Below are 17,694 nucleotides of genomic sequence, written 5' to 3' on the forward strand. Positions count from 1 at the left end.
CCAAGTATAACAAGTAAATAATACAAAGTTTTTTTGTATGTCAACACTGTAAATGTAATATATTTATTTTAAATTATTTGACAGTGTCACCATGAATCATGGCACTGCACAGCAAACTACACAAACCACAAAATGCAAAAGGAAAGAAACAGTGATGATGTTACAATAGTTGTCAATTGGCTAGTGTAAGTAGAATGGCATTTGAATGTGTTTTTTCCTTTGGCAAACGTAAAAGCTTCTAACTTTTCATCTGCAGTTAAACTACCACAGTAACATGGGTCCATTACGTAAGCGAGAAAATGTGCAGGTCTAAATACGCTCAAAAATGTCTTCATGCATTAGGGCAGATGTATTAACCTGGAGAATGCATACGGAAGTTATAAACCAGTGATATGTGCAAGGTTACAAAGGCACCAGCCAATCAGCTCCAAGGTGTAAATTAGCAGTTAGGATCCGATTGGCTGGTGCCTTTATTACCTTGCACATATCACTGGTTTATCACTTCCTTATACCTTCTCCAGGTTAACACATCTGCCCCATTGTTTGTCCAGATTTAATTATTTCAAACTGTTCTCTCAATTCTTTCCCACATGTACAGCATTGGATTCTGGAATTATCTGTTTGTCTGTGCCTCTTTGTATCATGAGTCATAATTAAATTAGGTCAGACCTTATATTAGTAGAGCAGCTAATCAAAGGAATATGGTCCTTATTGCACAGTATGGATATGCCAATTACCAGTAAAAGCTTAGTAAAAACATGGATGTTCACCAAGGGTGTCAAACAAGCAGCCCTATAGCCCTACACATACAAGCATGCCCTGCCACAGTTTCTGTACTACCAAATAGATAATTTGTGAGATTGACAGTCCTGATGTAGAACATCCATGACAATATATATTGAATTCTTGAAACATAACTGTCAAAAATGTAACATTTTCAAAGTTAATTTTAACTATACTAAACACCTTGATTTTTTTTTTTAAATTGTGACCTAAATCAATTTATTTAAAAAAATATTCGTTATGGTAGACTTACCGTTGATAACTATTTCTCCTAAGTCCACAGGATAACAATGGGAAATGAAGTAGCGACAGCGGATTGGCAACAAACGGTAAAAGCTATCTGCCCACCAGAATGCATCGGGCCCGTCCCTATATCCCCACCTCCTGGCTCAGGCAATTCAATTGTTTTCCAAAGCTCAAGGCAGGAGCATCATAAGAGACCCCTAATCAGGCAAGAAGAACACACATGCACACCCTTCCGTACAAGAAGGAAGAGGTTAGTGAGTGAAAGGATCCTCAAATCAGGTGCGTCAGGGTGGGATCCTGTGGACTTATGAGAAAATAAGAATTTACTCACCGGTAATTCTATTTCTCGTAGTCCGTAGTGGATGCTGGGAACTCCGTAAGGACCATGGGAATAGACGGGCTCCGCAGAAGACAGGGCACATAAAAGAAAGATTAGGTACTATCTGGTGTGCACTGGCTCCTCCCTCTATGCCCCTCCTCCAGACCTCAGTTAAGGAAACTGTGCCCAGAAGAGCTGACATTACAAGGAAATGATTTGGAATCCAGGGTAAGACTCATACCAGCCACACTAATCACACCGTACAACTCGTGATAACTATACCCAGTTAACAGTATGAAAAAAAAACTGAGCCTCATTTAAAAGATGGCTCATAACAATAACCCTTAAGTTAAGCAATAACTATATACACGTATTGCAGAAAGTCCGCACTTGGGACGGGCGCCCAGCATCCACTACGGACAACGAGAACTAGAATTACCAGTGAGTAAATTCTTATTTTCTCTAACGTCCTAGTGGATGCTGGGTACTCCGTAAGGACCATGGGGATTATACCAAAGCTCCCAAACGGGCGGGAGAGTGCGGATGACTCTGCAGCACCGAATGGGCAAACACAAGGTCCTCCTCAGCCAGGGTATCAAACCTGTAGAATTTTGCAAAAGTGTTTGAACCCGACCAAGTAGCAGCTCGGCAAAGCTGTAATGCCGAGACCCCTCGGGCAGCCGCCCAAGAAGAGCCCACTTTCCTTGTGGAATGGGCTTTCACTGATTTCGGCTGCGGCAATCCCGCCGCAGAATGAGCCTGCTGAATCGTGTTACAGATCCAGCGAGCAATAGTTTGCTTTGAGGCAGGAGCACCCAGCTTGTTGGATGCATACAGGATAAACAGCGAGTCAGTCTTCCTGACTCCAGCCGTACTGGTTACATAAATCTTCAAAGCCCGGACTACGTCCAGCAACTTGGAGTCCTCCAAGTCACGAGTAGCCGCAGGCACCACAATAGGTTGGCTCAAATGAAAAGATGACACCACCTTTGGCAGAAACTGCGGACGAGTCCGCAATTCTGCCCTGTCCATATGGAAAACCAGATAGGGGTTTTTACATGACAAAGCCGCCAATTCTGACCCACGCCTAGCTGAAGCTAAAGCCAACAGCATGACCACTTTCCACGTGAGATACTTTAGTTCCACGGTCTTAAGTGGCTCAAACCAGTGGGATTTCAGGAAATCCAACACCACGTTAAGATCCCAAGGTGCCACTGGTGGCACAAAAGGGGGCTGAATATGCAGCACTCCCTTAACAAACGTCTGAACCTCAGGCAGTGAAGCCAGTTCTTTTTGAAAGAAGATGGATAGGGCCGAAATCTGGACCTTTATGGACCCTAATTTTAGGCCCATAGTCACACCTGACTTTAGGAAGTGCAGGATTCGACCCAGCTGGAATTCCTCTGTAGGGGCCTTCCTGGCCTCACACCAAGCAACATATTTTTGCCATATACGGTGATAATGCTTTGCTGTCACGTCCTTCCTAGCCTTTATCAGCGTAGGAATAACTTCATCCGGAATGCCCCTTTCTGCTAGAATTCGGCGTTCAACCGCCATGCCGTCAAACGCAACCGCGGTAAGTCTTGTAACAGACAGGGCCCCTGTTGCAACAGGTCCTGTCTGAGAGGCAGAGGCCATGGTTCCTCTGTGAGCATTTCCTGCAGTTCCGGGTACCAAGTCCTTCTTGGCCAGTCCGGAACAATGAGTATTGTTTTCACTCTTCTTTTCCTTACGATTCTCAGTACCTTGGGTATGAGAGGAAGAGGAGGAAACACATAGACCGACTGGAATACCCACGGTGTTACCAGTGCGTCCACAGCTATCGCCTGAGGGTCCCTTGACCTGGCGCAATACCTTTTTGTTAAGGCGGGACGCCATCATGTCCACCTGTGGCAGTTCCCACCGACTTGCAATCTGCGTGAAGACTTCTTGATGAAGTCCCCACTCTCCCGGGTGGAGGTCGTGCCTGCTGAGGAAGTCTGCATCCCAGTTGTCCACTCCCGGAATGAACACTGCTGACAGTGCTTGCACTTGATTCTCCGCCCAACGAAGAATCCTGGTGGCTTCCGCCATCGCCACTCTGCTTCTTGTGCCGCCCTGGCGGTTTACATGAGCCACTGCGGTGATGTTGTCTGACTGAATCAGCACCGGTTGGTTGCGAAGCAGAGGCTCCGCTTGACTCAGGGCGTTGTATATGGCCCTTAGTTCCAGGATATTTATGTGCAGACAAGCCTCCTCACTTGACCACAACCCTTGGAAGTTTCTTCCCGAGTGACTGCCCCCCATCCTCGGAGGCTCGCATCCGTGGTCACTCTGAAGATGCGATCCGGACCACTTGTCCAACAGATCCCACTGAAAGATCCTCGCATGGAACCTGCCGAAAGGAATGGCTTCGTATGATGCCACCATCTTTCCCAGGACTCGCGTACAGTGATGCACCGACACCTGTTTCGGTTTTAAGAGGTCTCTGACTAGAGTCACGAGCTCCTGAGCCTTCTCCGCCGGGAGAAACACCTTCTTCTGGTCTGTGTCCAGAATCATGCCCAGAAAGGGCAGACGCGTCGTAGGAATCAGCTGCGATTTTGGGATATTCAGAATCCAGCCGTGCTGTTGCAACACTTCCTGAGTGTGTGCTACGCTGATCAGCAACTGCTCTCTGGACCTAGCCTTTATGAGGAGATCGTCCAAGTATGGGATAATTGTGACTCCTTGCTTTCTCAGGAGCACCATCATTTCCGCCATTACCTTGGTAAATATTCTCGGTGCCGTGGAGAGCCCAAACGGCAACGTCTGGAATTGGTAATGACAGTCCTGTACCACAAATCTGAGGTACTCCTGATGAGGTGGATAAATGGGGACATGCAAGTAAGCATCCTTGATGTCCAGAGACACCATAAAATCCCCCTCTTCCAGGCTTGCAATGACCGCTCTGAGCAATTCCATTTTGAACTCGAATTTCTTCAGATAAATGTTCAGGGATTTTAAATTCAAGATGGGTCTGACCGAACCGTCCGGTTTCGGTACTACAAAACATAGTGGAATAGTAACCCCTTCCCTGTTGAAGGAGAGGAACCTTTACAACCACCTGCTGGAGGTATAACTTGTGAATTGCTGCCAGCACTACCTCCCTTTCCATGGGGGAAGCTGGCAAGGCCGATTTTAGGTAACGGTGAAGGGGCGTCACCTCGAATTCCAGTTTGTATCCCTGAGACACAACTTGTATAGCCCAAGGATCCACCCGTGAGCGTACCCACTGGTGGCTGAAATGTCGGAGACGCACCCCCACAGCTCCTGGCTCCGCCTGTGGAGCCCCAGCGTCATGCGGTGGATTTAGTGGAAGCCGGGGAGGACTTTTGTTCCTGGGAACTAGCTGCGTGGTGCAGCCTCTTTCCTCTACCCCTGCCTCTGGCAAGAAAGGATGCACCTCTGACTTTCTTGCTCTTTTGCGAACAAAAGGACTGCATTTGGTAATACGGTGCTTTCTTAGGCTGTGGCGGTACATAAGGCAAGAAATACGACTTCCCAGCCGTAGCTGTGGAAACTAGGTCTGAGAGACCGTCCCCAAACAATTGCTGGCCTCAGCAGCGTACCAGAATGTGTGTAAACAGACTTCAGGATAGCTTCCTGCTTTCTATCCGCAGGATCCTTTAGGGCGGCCGTATCCCGAGACGGCAGGGCCACCTTCTTAGATAAGCGTGTCAACGCCTTATCTACCCTGGGGGAGGATTCCCAGCGTAACCTGTCCGTTGGCGGGAAAGGATACGCCATCAGCAATCTCTTGGAAATTACTACCTCCCTATCAGGGGAATCCCACGCTTTTTCACATAATTCATTCAATTCATGTGACGGGGGAAAAGCCACTTCTTGCTTTTTCTCCCCATACATATAAATCTTATTGTCAGGGACAGGATTTTCCTCAGAAATGTGTAACACATTCTTCATTGCCACAATCATGTAGCGGATGGCTGTAGTCATTTTAGGCTGCAACTTTGCATCATCGTCACTGGAATCAGATTCCGTGTCGACGTCTGTGTCAACTAACTGGGATATTGGGCGCTTTTGAAACTCTGACGGCCTCTGCGCTGTGGGAGCAGGCATGGGTTGAGACCCCGACTGTCCCAAGGCTACAGCTTTATCCAATCTGTTATGTAAGGAGCTTACATTATCATTTAACACCTTCCACATATCCATCCAATCAGGTGTCGGCCCCGTCGGGGGCGACACCACATCTATTTGCACTTGTTCTGCCTCCACGTATCCTTCCTCATCAAACATGTCGACACAAGCGTACCGACACACCGCACACATACAGGGAACGCTCTGACTGAGGACAGGACCCCACAAAGGCTTTTGGGGAGACAGAGAGAGAGTATGCCAGCACACACCCCAGCGCTATATAACCCAGGGATTACACTGTACCTTAGTGTTTACCCAGTAGCTGCTGTTTTTATTTATATATTTATATATATATATATATATATATATATATATATCTCTGCGCCTAAATTTATGTGCCCCCCCCTCGCTTTTTTACCCTCTATTGCACCTGTATACTGCAGGGGAGAGCTTGGGGAGCGTCCTTCCAGCGGAGCTGTGAAGAGAAAATGGCGCTGGTGTGCTGAGGAAGAAGGCCCCGCCCCCTCAGCGGCGGGCTTCTGTCCCGCTTCTCATGTGTAAAAATGGCGGGGGCTCGCACATATATAGAGTGCCTGACTGTATATATATATATATATATATATATATATATATATATATATATATATATACTTTTGCCATCAGGTATCTTAATTGCTGCCCAGGGCGCCCCCCCCCCCCCTGCGCCCTGCACCCTACAGTGACCGGAGTGTGTGGGTGTGCTGTGGGAGCAATGACGCACAGCTGCAGTGCTGTGCGCTACCTTAAGTGAAGACAGGAGTCTTCTGCCGCCGATTTCGATGTCTTCTTGCTTCTGCTGCTTCTGTACTTCTGGCTCTGCGAGGGGGACGGCGGCGCGGCTCCGGGAACGGACGATCAAGGTTAGGTACCTGTGTTCGATCCCTCTGGAGCTAATGGTGTCCAGTAGCCTAAGAAGCGCAACTTAGCTGCAGTGAGTAGGTTTGCTTCTCTCCCCTCAGTCCTTCGTAGCAGAGAGTCTGTTGCCAGCAGAAGCTCTCTGAAAATAAAAAACCTGACAAAATACTTTCTTTTCTAGCAAGCTCAGGAGAGCCCACTAGGAGCACCCAGCTCTGGCCGGGCACAGATTCTAACTGAGGTCTGGAGGAGGGGCATAGAGGGAGGAGCCAGTGCACACCAGATAGTACTGAATCTTTCTTTAGAGTGCCCAGTCTCCTGCGGAGTCCGTCTATTCCCCATGGTCCTTACGGAGTCCCCAGCATCCACTAGGACGTTAGAGAAAAGGAGGTGGATGAGTTGCAGTTGTTGCTACAGGAAGTGATGTCACACCCACATGTTTGACATGTGACCACTCACCAGTACTATAAATTTCCTGTTTGTCCCCACTACCATTATCCCCTTGATGAAGTCCAAACAATAGGACGAAACGCGTTGGGACAGGGGCCTGCTACTTTCCCCTTGCACTCCCCACATATGGACAGATAAGCTGTTTTGATTTTTCAATCCTGTACGTGTGCTACCTATACTTAAGCACAGATGAACTGCCTATTTTAATTATATCCGTGTACGTCTGCTACTTGCATTTGTAAAACAGAGAGTTGCTGCCCACTCTCTGGACTCTCTTCATGTGGACAAATAAGCCGCTTTTATTTCTCAATCTTGTACGTGCGCTACCTGCATTTACGGATATATGAATTGTTTTTATATAGACTTTTGTATGTTGGTTACCTGCATCTGTGGCAGGATTTTGTTTATTAAAATTGTTGTTGCTTGTTTTTTAACTCGCTCTCTTGAAAATTATTGGAATGAGCAAAAATTCCTAATTCTTGAGCTGCTGTAAAAATTATTGGTTTATTTTTAAAAAACAGTACACACTATGTTGCTTTCATTTTTTCTCCACATGTCCTGCCTCTAAGAGTCATCAGCCTGAAATTATTCGAAGATAAGTTGTTACTTATTGTTATAACTTATTACACCTGAATGCACATACTTTTTCACCAACACTATTAGGCACTTTTATATACTTCATTTTTTATATCTATATATCTATATATCTATATATATCTATATATATCTATATATATCTATATATATCTATATATATATATATATATATCTCTATATATATATATATATATATCTATCTATCTATATATCTATATCTATCTATCTATATACATACACACATATATGTATACAAACACACACAGGTTGAGTATCACTTATCTAAAATCCTACATTTTTGGGTCCCCTACTGAGATAATGACATATATAAGATATATTATGTGTATATATAAATATATTATATCGAAATATAATATACATATATGTGAGTCATTATCTCAGTAGGGGAACCAAAAATGTGTGATTTTGAATAAGGGATACTCAACGTGTGTGTGTGTGTGTGTGTGTGTGTGTGTGTGTGTGTGTGTGTGTGTGTGTGTGTGTGTGTGTGTGTGTGTGTGTGTGTATTTTGAGCTCACACCGTTAAGGTGATGAGGCCATTCCAGTATACCATCAAAGCATTCTGATGTGTATTTAATTGATCTTAATTTTATGTATTTTAATACTATTTTGTTAAGTAAAAAAACTGTGTATTAAAAAACTTTTTAGCACACAAAATATTCTTTGTTACTAAATCGTTATATCTGTTGTTGGGTGAATATTTGTTTCTGGTGAGCAGGTTTCTCTGGCCCCAGTTGGAAAGTCATTAAGTGAAAACCAACCCAAGAAGAACTTCAATCACGGTTCTTGAATTGAATATCTTTTAAATCAACAGTATACTATAGCGCACTCTGTTTGCATTGTGTTTATCTATTTCTTAAGTTCCCACTAACGATAAGTTGCTGTGCCCGGTGCCCTCCGCACCTTCAACCCATTCGCTACGTGTAATATAAGCTCCAATGGCAGCACTCGAGTTCAAAATAAATGAAGACTCGGATTACAGTTTGTAGGCAGAGTTTCACTGCTTCCCAGCACTTTTATCAAGCCCAAAAAAATAAAAGTGGTAAAAAAGTGCTGGGAAGTGCTGAAAAGTTGCCTATAAGCTGTAGTCACTCTTCATTTATTTTGAACCAGAGTGCAGCCATTGGAGCGCATATATATATGCTTGGGACCAGAGGTATTTTGGATATCAGATTTTTCCGTATTTTGGAATAATTGCATACCATAATGAGATATCATGGCAATGGGACCTAAATCTAAGCACAGAATGCATTTATGTTTTATATGCACCTTATACACAGCCTGAAGGTAATTTTAGCCAATATTTTTTATAACTTTGTGCATTAAACAAAGTGTGTCTACATTCACACAATTCATTTATGTTTCATATACACAGTCTGAAGGTCATTTAATACAATATTTTTAATAACTGTGTATTAAACAAAGTTTGTGTACATTGAGCCATCAAAAAACAAAAGTTTCACTATCTCACTCAAAAAAGTCTGTATTTCGGAATATTCCGTATTTCGGATATGGGATACTCAACGTGTGTGTGTGTGTGTGTGTGTGTGTGTGTGTGTATAGATAGATAGAGATATATAATATATATATATATATATATATATATATATATATATATAGATAGAGATAATAAGAATTTACTTACCGATAATTCTATTTCTCGGAGTCCGTAGTGGATGCTGGGGTTCCTGAAAGGACCATGGGGAATAGCGGCTCCGCAGGAGACAGGGCACAAAAAGTAAAGCTTTAGGATCAGGTGGTGTGCACTGGCTCCTCCCCCTATGACCCTCCTCCAAGCCAGTTAGGTACTGTGCCCGGACGAGCGTACACAATAAGGGAGGAATTTTGAATCCCGGGTAAGACTCATACCAGCCACACCAATCACACCGTCCAACTTGTGATCTAAACCCAGTTAACAGTATGATAACAGCGGAGCCTCTGAAAAGATGGCTCACAACAATAATAACCCGATTTTTGTAACTTTGTACAAGTATTGCAGATAATCCGCACTTGGGATGGGCGCCCAGCATCCACTACGGACTCCGAGAAATAGAATTATCGGTAAGTAAATTCTTATTTTCTCTATCGTCCTAGTGGATGCTGGGGTTCCTGAAAGGACCATGGGGATTATACCAAAGCTCCCAAACGGGCGGGAGAGTGCGGATGACTCTGCAGCACCGAATGAGAGAACTCCAGGTCCTCTTTTGCCAGGATATCAAATTTGTAGAATTTTACAAACGTGTTCTCCCCTGACCACGTAGCTGCTCGGCAGAGTTGTAATGCCGAGACCTCTCGGGCAGCCGCCCAAGATGAGCCCACCTTCCTTGTGGAATGGGCCTTAACCGATTTAGACTGTGGCAGGCCTGCCTCAGAATGTGCAAGTTGAATTGTGTTACAAATCCAACGAGCAATCGACTGCTTAGAAGCAGGCGCACCCAACTTGTTGGGTGCATACAGTATAAACAGCGAGTCAGATTTTCTGACTCCAGCTGTCCTGGAACATATTTTCAGGGCCCTGACAACTTCTAGCAACTTGGAGTCCTCCAAGTCCCTAGTAGGTGCAAGGCACCACAATAAGCTGGTTCAGGTGAAACACTGACACCACCTTAGGGAGAGAACTGGGGACGAGTCCGCAGCTCTGCCCTGTCCGAATGGACAAACAGATATGGGCTTTTTTGAGAAAAAACCACCAATTTGACACTCGCCTGGTCCAGGCCAGGGCCAAGAGCATGGTCACTTTTTATGTGAGATGCTTCAAATCCACATATTTGACTGGTTTTAAACCAATGTGATTTGAGGAATCCCAGAACTACGTTGAGATCCCACAGTGCCACTGGAGGCACAAAAAAGGGGTTTGTATATGCAATACTCCCTTGACAAACTTCTGGACTTCAGGAACTGAAGCCAATTCTTTCTGGAAGAAAATCGACAGGGCCGAATTTGAACCTTAATGGACCCCAATTTGAGGCCCATAGACACTCCTGTTTGCAGGAAATGCAGGAAACGACCGAGTTGAAATTTCTTTGTGGGGCCTTCCTGGCCTCACACCACGCAACATATTTTCGCCACACGTGGTGATAATGTTGTGCGGTCACCTCCTTTCTGGCTTTGACCAGGGTAGGAATGACCTCTTCCGGAATGCCTTTTTTCCCTTAGGATCCGGCTTTCCATCGCCATGCCGACAAACGCAGCTGCGGTAAGTCTTGGAACAGACATGGTACTTGCTGAAGCAAGTCCCTTCTTAGCGGCAGAGGCCATAAGACCTCTGTAAGCATCTCTTGAAGTTCCGGGTACCAAGTCCTTCTTGGCCAATCCGGAGCCATGAGTATAGTTCTTACTCCTCTACGTCTTATAATTCTCAGCACCTTAGGTATGAGAAGCAGAGGAGGGAACACATACACCGACTGGTACACCCACGGTGTTACCAGAACGTCCACATCTATTGCCTGAGGGTCTCTTGACCTGGCGCAATACCTGTCACGTTTTTTGTTCAGACGGGACGCCATCATGTCCACCTTTGGTATTTCCCAACGGTTTACAATCATGTGGAAAAAACTTCTCAATGAAGTTTCCACTCTCCCGGGTGGAGGTCGTGCTGAGGAAGTCTGCTTCCCAGTTTCCATTCCCGGGATGAAAAACTGCTGACAGTGTTATCACATGATTTTCCGCCCAGCGAAAAATCCTTGCAGTTTCTGCCATTGCCCTCCTGCTTCTTGTGTCGCCCTGTCTGTTTACGTGGGCGACTGCCGTGATGTTTTTCCCACTGGATCAATACCGGCTGACCTTGAAGCAGAGGTCTTGCTAAGCTTAGAGCATTATAAATTTACCCTTAGCTCCAGTATATTTATGTGGAGAAAAGTCTCCATACTTGATCACACTCCCTGGAAATTTTTTCCTTGTGTGACTGCTCCCCAGCCTCTCAGGCTGGGCTCCGTGGTTACCAGCATCCAATCCTGAATGCCGAATCTGCGGCCCTCTAGAAGATGAGCACTCTATAACCACCACAGGAGAGACACCCTTGTCCTTGGATATTGGGTTATCCGCTGATGCATCTGAAGATGCGATCCGGACCATTTGTCCAGCAGATCCCACTGAAAAGTTCTTACGTGAAATCTGCCGAATGGAATTGCTTCGTAGGAAGCCACCATCTTTACCAGGACCCTTGTGCAATGATGCACTGTTTTTAGGAGGTTCCTGACTTGCTCGGATAACTCCCTGGCTTTCTCTTCCGGGAGAAACACCTTTTTCTGGACTGTGTCCAGAATCATCCCTAGGCACAGCAGACGTGTCGTCGGGATCAGCTGCGATTTTGGAATATTTAGAATCCACCCGTGCTGATTGTAGCAGTATCCGAGATAGTGCTACTCCGACCTCCAACTGTTCCCTGGACTATGCCCCTATCAGGAGATCGTCCAAGTAAGGGATAATTAAGACGCCTTTTCTTCGAAGAAGAATCATCAATTCGGCCATTACCTTGGTAAAGACCCCGGGGTGCCGTGGACAATCCAAACGGCAGCGTCTGAAACTGATAGTGACAGTTCTGCACCACGAACCTGAGGTACCCTTAGTGAGAAGGGCAAATTTGGGACATAGAGGTAAGCATCCCTGATGTCCCGGGACACTATATAGTCCCCTTCTTCCTGGTTCGTTATCACTGCTCTGAGTGACTTCATCTTAATTTGAACCTTTGTAAGTGTTCAAAAAAAAATTTTTAGAATAAGTCTCACCTAGCCTTCTGCCTTCAGTACCACAATATAGTGTGGAATAATACCCCTTTTCTGTAGTAGGAGGGGTAATTTAATTATCACCTGCTGGGAATACAGCTTGTGAATTTTTTCCCATACTACCTCCTTGTCGGAGGGAGACTTGGTAAAGCAGACTTCAGGAGCCTGCGAAGGGGAAACGTCTCGACATTCCCATCTGTACCCCCGGGATACTACTTGTAGGATCCAGGGGTCCTGTACGGTCTCAGCGCCATGCTGAGAACTTGTCAGACGCGGTGGAACGCTTCTGTTCCTGGGAATGGGCTGCCTGCTGCAGTCTTCTTCCCTTTCCTCTATCCCTGGGCAGATATGATCTTATAGGGACGAGAGGACTGAGGCTGAAAAGACGGTGTCTTTTTCTGCAGAGATGTGACTTAGGGTAAAAAACGGTGGATTTTCCAGCAGTTGCCGTGACCACCAGGTCCGATGGACCGACCCCAAACAAGTCCTCTTCCTTTATACGGCCATACTGTGCCGTTTGGAATCTGCATCACCTGACCACTGTCGTGTCCATAACATCTTCTGGCAGTTATGGACATCGCGTTTATTCATGATGCCAGAGTGCAAATATCCCTCTGTGCATCTCGCATATATAGAAATGCTCTATAGTCAATAAAATACTGTCCCTGTCAAGGGTATCAATATTTTTAGTCAGGGAATCCGACCAAGCCACCCTAGCTCTGCACATCCAGGCTGAGGCGATCGCTGGCCGCAGTATAACACCAGTATGTGTGTATATACTTTTTATTATATTTTCCAGCCTTGTCAGCTGGTCCTTGAGGACGGCCCTATCTATAGACGGTACCGCCACTTGTTTTGATAAGCGTGTGAGCGCCTTATCCACCTTAAGGGGTGTTTCCCAACGCGCCCTAACTTCTGGCGGGAAAGGGTATACCGCCCATAATTTTCTATCGGGGGGAACCCACGCATCATCACACACTTTATTTAATTTATCTGATTCAGGAAAAAATAAGAATTTACTTACCGATAATTCTATTTCTCGGAGTCCGTAGTGGATGCTGGGGTTCCTGAAAGGACCATGGGAATAGCGGCTCCGCAGGAGACAGGGCACAAAAAAGTAAAGCTTTACTAGGTCAGGTGGTGTGCACTGGCTCCTCCCCCTATGACCCTCCTCCAGACTCCAGTTAGGTACTGTGCCCGGACGAGCATACACAATAAGGGAGGCATTTTGAATCCCGGGTAAGACTCATACCAGCCACACCAATCACACCGTACAACTTGTGATCTAAACCCAGTTAACAGTATGACAACAGAAAGGGCCTCTTAAAGATGGCTCCTTAACAATAACCCGAATTAGTTAACAATAACTATGTACAAGTATTGCAGATAATCCGCACTTGGGATGGGCGCCCAGCATCCACTACGGACTCCGAGAAATAGAATTATCGGTAAGTAAATTCTTATTTTCTCTATCGTCCTAAGTGGATGCTGGGGTTCCTGAAAGGACCATGGGGATTACACCAAAGCTCCCAAACGGGCGGGAGAGTGCGGATGACTCTGCAGCACCGAATGAGAGAACTCCAGGTCCTCCTTTGCCAGGGTATCAAATTTGTAAAATTTTACAAACGTGTTCTCCCCCGACCACGTAGCTGCTCGGCAGAGTTGTAATGCCGAGACCCCTCGGGCAGCCGCCCAAGATGAGCCCACCTTCCTTGTGGAGTGGGCTTTTACAGTTTTAGGCTGTGGCAGGCCTGCCACAGAATGTGCAAGTTGAATTGTGTTACAAATCCAACGAGCAATCGACTGCTTAGAAGCAGGTGCGCCCAACTTGTTGGGTGCATACAATATAAACAGCGAGTCAGATTTTCTGACTCCAGCCGTCCTTGCAATGTATATTTTTAAGGCTCTGACAACGTCCAACAACTTGGAGTCCTCCAAGTCGCTAGTGGCCGCAGGCACCACAATAGGTTGGTTCAGATGAAATGCTGATACCACTTTAGGGAGAAAATGCGGACGAGTCCGCAGTTCTGCCCTATCCGAATGGAAGATTAGATAAGGACTTTTATAAGATAAAGCCGCCAATTCAGATACTCTCCTGGCAGAGGCCAGGGCTAGTAACATAGTCACTTTCAATGTGAGATATTTCAAATCCACCTTTTTCAATGGTTCAAACCAATGGGATTTGAGGAAATCTAAAACTACATTTAGATCCCACGGTGCCACCGGAGGCACCACAGGAGGCTGTATATGCAGTACTCCCTTGACAAAAGTCTGGACCTCAGGGACAGAGGCCAATTCTTTTTGGAAGAATATTGACAGGGCCGAAATTTGAACCTTAATGGATCCCAATTTGAGACCCATAGATAATCCTGATTGCAGGAAATGTAGGAAACGACCCAGTTGGAATTCCTCCGTCGGAACCCTCCGATCCTCGCACCACGCTACATATTTTCGCCAAATGCGGTGATAATGTTTCACGGTGACTTCCTTCCGTGCCTTAATCAAGGTAGGAATGACTTCTTCTGGAATGCCTTTCCCTTTTAGGATCTGGCGTTCAACCGCCATGCCGTCAAACGCAGCCGCGGTAAGTCTTGAAAAAGACAGGGACCCTGCTGTAGCAGGTCCCTTCTCAGAGGTAGAGGCCACGGTTCGTCCGTGAGCATCTCTTGAAGTTCCGGATACCAAGTCCTTCTCGGCCAATCCGGAACCACTAGTATTGTTCTTACTCTTCTTTGCCGTATAATCTTCAATACCTTTGGTATGAGCGGCAGAGGAGGAAACACATACACTGACTGGTACACCCAAGGAGTTACCAGTGCGTCCACAGCTATTGCCTGTGGATCTCTTGACCTGGCGCAATATTTGTCCAGTTTCTTGTTGAGGCGAGACGCCATCATGTCTACAATTGGTCTTTCCCAACGGTCTATTAACATGTTGAAGACTTCTGGATGTAGACCCCACTCTCCCGGATGAAGATCGTGTCTGCTGAGGAAGTCTGCTTCCCAGTTGTCCACGCCCGGGATGAACACTGCTGACAGTGCTATCACGTGATTCTCCGCCCAGCGAAGAATCTTGGCAGCTTCTGCCATTGCACTCCTGCTTCTTGTGCCGCCCTGCCTGTTTACATGGGCGACCGCCGTGATGTTGTCCGACTGAATCAACACCGGCTTTCCTTGCAGGAGAAGTTCCGCCTGGCTTAGAGCATTGTAGATTGCTCTTAGTTCCAGAATGTTTATGTGAAGAGACTTTTCCAGACTCGTCCATACTCCCTGGAAGTTTCTTCCTTGTGTGACTGCTCCCCAGCCTCTCAGGCTGGCGTCCGTGGTCACCAGGATCCAATCCTGAATGCCGAATCTGCGGCCTTCTAATAGGTGAGCCTTCTGCAACCACCACAGAAGTGACACCCTTGTCTTTGGTGACAGGGTTATTCGCAGGTGCATCTGCAGATGCGACCCTGACCATTTGTCCAACAGATCCCTTTGGAATATTCTTGCATGGAATCTGCCGAATGGAATTGCTTCGTAAGAAGCCACCATTTTTCCCAGGACTCTTGTGCATTGATGTACTGACACTTTTCCTGGTTTTAGGAGGTTCCTGACCAGATCGGATAACTCCTTGGCTTTTTCCTCTGGAAGGAAAACCTTTTTCTGAACCGTGTCCAGAATCATTCCTAGGAACAGCAGACGAGTTGTCGGGATTAAATGGGATTTTGGAATATTCAGAATCCACCCGTGTTGTCTTAGCACCTCTTGAGATAGTGCTAAAGCTGTCTCCAGCTGTTCTCTGGACCTTGCCCTTATTAGGAGATCGTCCAAGTATGGGATAACTAATACGCCTTTTCTTCGAAGAAGAATCATCATCTCGGCCATTACCTTGGTAAAGACCCGAGGCGCCGTGGACAATCCGAACGGCAGCGTCTGAAACTGATAGTGACAGTTTTGAACAATGAACCTGAGGTACCCCTGGTGTGCGGGGTAAATCGGAACGTGTAGATACGCATCCTTGATGTCCAAGGATACCATAAAGTCCCCTTCTTCCAGGTTCGCTATCACTGCTCTGAGTGACTCCATCTTGAACTTGAACTTTTTTATGTAGAGGTTCAAGGACTTCAGATTTAGAATAGGCCTTACCGAGCCATCCGGCTTCGGTACCACAAATAGATTGGAATAATACCCCTTTCCTTGTTGTAATAGGGGTACTTTGACTATCACCTGCTGAGCGTACAGCTTGTGAATGGCTTCCAACACCCTCTCCCTTTCGGAAGAGACGGTTGGTAAGGCAGACTTCAGGAAACGATGAGGAGGATCCGTCTCTAATTCCAACCTGTACCCCTGAGATATTATCTGCAGGATCCAGGGGTCTACCTGCGAGTGAGCCCACTGCGCGCTGTAATTTTTGAGACGGCCCCCCACTGTCCCCGAGTCCGCTTGAGAGGCCCCAGCGTCATGCTGAGGTTTTTGCAGGAGCCGGGGAGGGCTTCTGTTCCTGGGAAGGAGCTGCCTGTTGGTGTCTCTTCCCTCTTCCTCTGCCTCGTGGCAGGTACGACAAGCCCTTTGCTCTCTTATTTTTGTAGGAGCGAAAAGGCTGCGGTTGAAAGGTCGGTGCCTTTCTCTGTTGGGGAGTGACTTGAGGTAAAAAAGTGGATTTCCCGGCAGTAGCCGTGGCCACCAAGTCTGATAGACCAACTCCAAATAACTCCTCCCCTTTATACGGCAAAACCTCCATGTGACGTTTTGAATCCGCATCGCCTGTCCACTGTCGTGTCCATAAGGCTCTTCTGGCTGAAATGGACATAGCACTCACCCGAGATGCCAGTGTGCAAATATCCCTCTGTGCATCACGCATATAGATAAATGCATCCTTTATTTGTTCTAACGACAGTAAAACATTGTCCCTATCTAGGGTATCAATATTTTCAATCAGGGATTCTGACCAAACTACTCCAGCACTGCACATCCAGGCAGTTGCTATAGCTGGTCGTAGTATAACACCTGCATGTGTGTATATATTCTTTTGAATAACTTCCATCTTTCTATCTGATGGATCCTTAAGTGCGGCCGTCTCAGGAGAGGGTAACGCCACTTGTTTGGATAAGCGTGTGAGCGCCTTGTCCACCTTAGGGGGTGTTTCCCAGCGCGCCCTAACCTCTGGCGGGAAAGGGTATAATGCCAATAACTTTTTTGAAATTATCAACTTTTTATCAGGAGCAACCCACGCTTCATCACACACGTCATTTAATTCTTCTGATTCAGGAAAAACTGTTTGTAGTTTTTTCACACCATACATAATACCCTGTTTTACGGTATCTGTAGTATCAGCTAAATGTAACGTCTCCTTCATTGCCAAAATCATATAACGTGTGGCCCTACTGGAAAATACGTTTGAATTTCTACCGTCGTCACTGGAATCAGTGCCCGTGTCTGGGTCTGTGTCGACCGACTGAGGCAAAGGGCGTTTTACAGCCCCTGACGGTGTTTGAGGCGCCTGGACAGGCATTAATTGATTGTCCGGCCGCCTCATGTCCTCAACTGACTGTTTAAGGGA

The 17,694-nt window shown here is 46.2% G+C and overlaps 1 protein-coding gene across 4 annotated transcripts in view; it reads right to left on the minus strand.

Annotated features, from left to right (window-relative positions):
• The window catches only part of CLSPN (claspin), a 410,714-nt gene that overhangs the window by 160,508 nt on the left and 232,512 nt on the right, over positions 1-17,694 (minus strand). The window lies entirely within an intron of this gene.

The sequence above is a fragment of the Pseudophryne corroboree genome, chromosome 2 (assembly GCF_028390025.1).
Source record: "Pseudophryne corroboree isolate aPseCor3 chromosome 2, aPseCor3.hap2, whole genome shotgun sequence".
Taxonomy (NCBI): Eukaryota; Metazoa; Chordata; class Amphibia; order Anura; family Myobatrachidae; genus Pseudophryne; species Pseudophryne corroboree.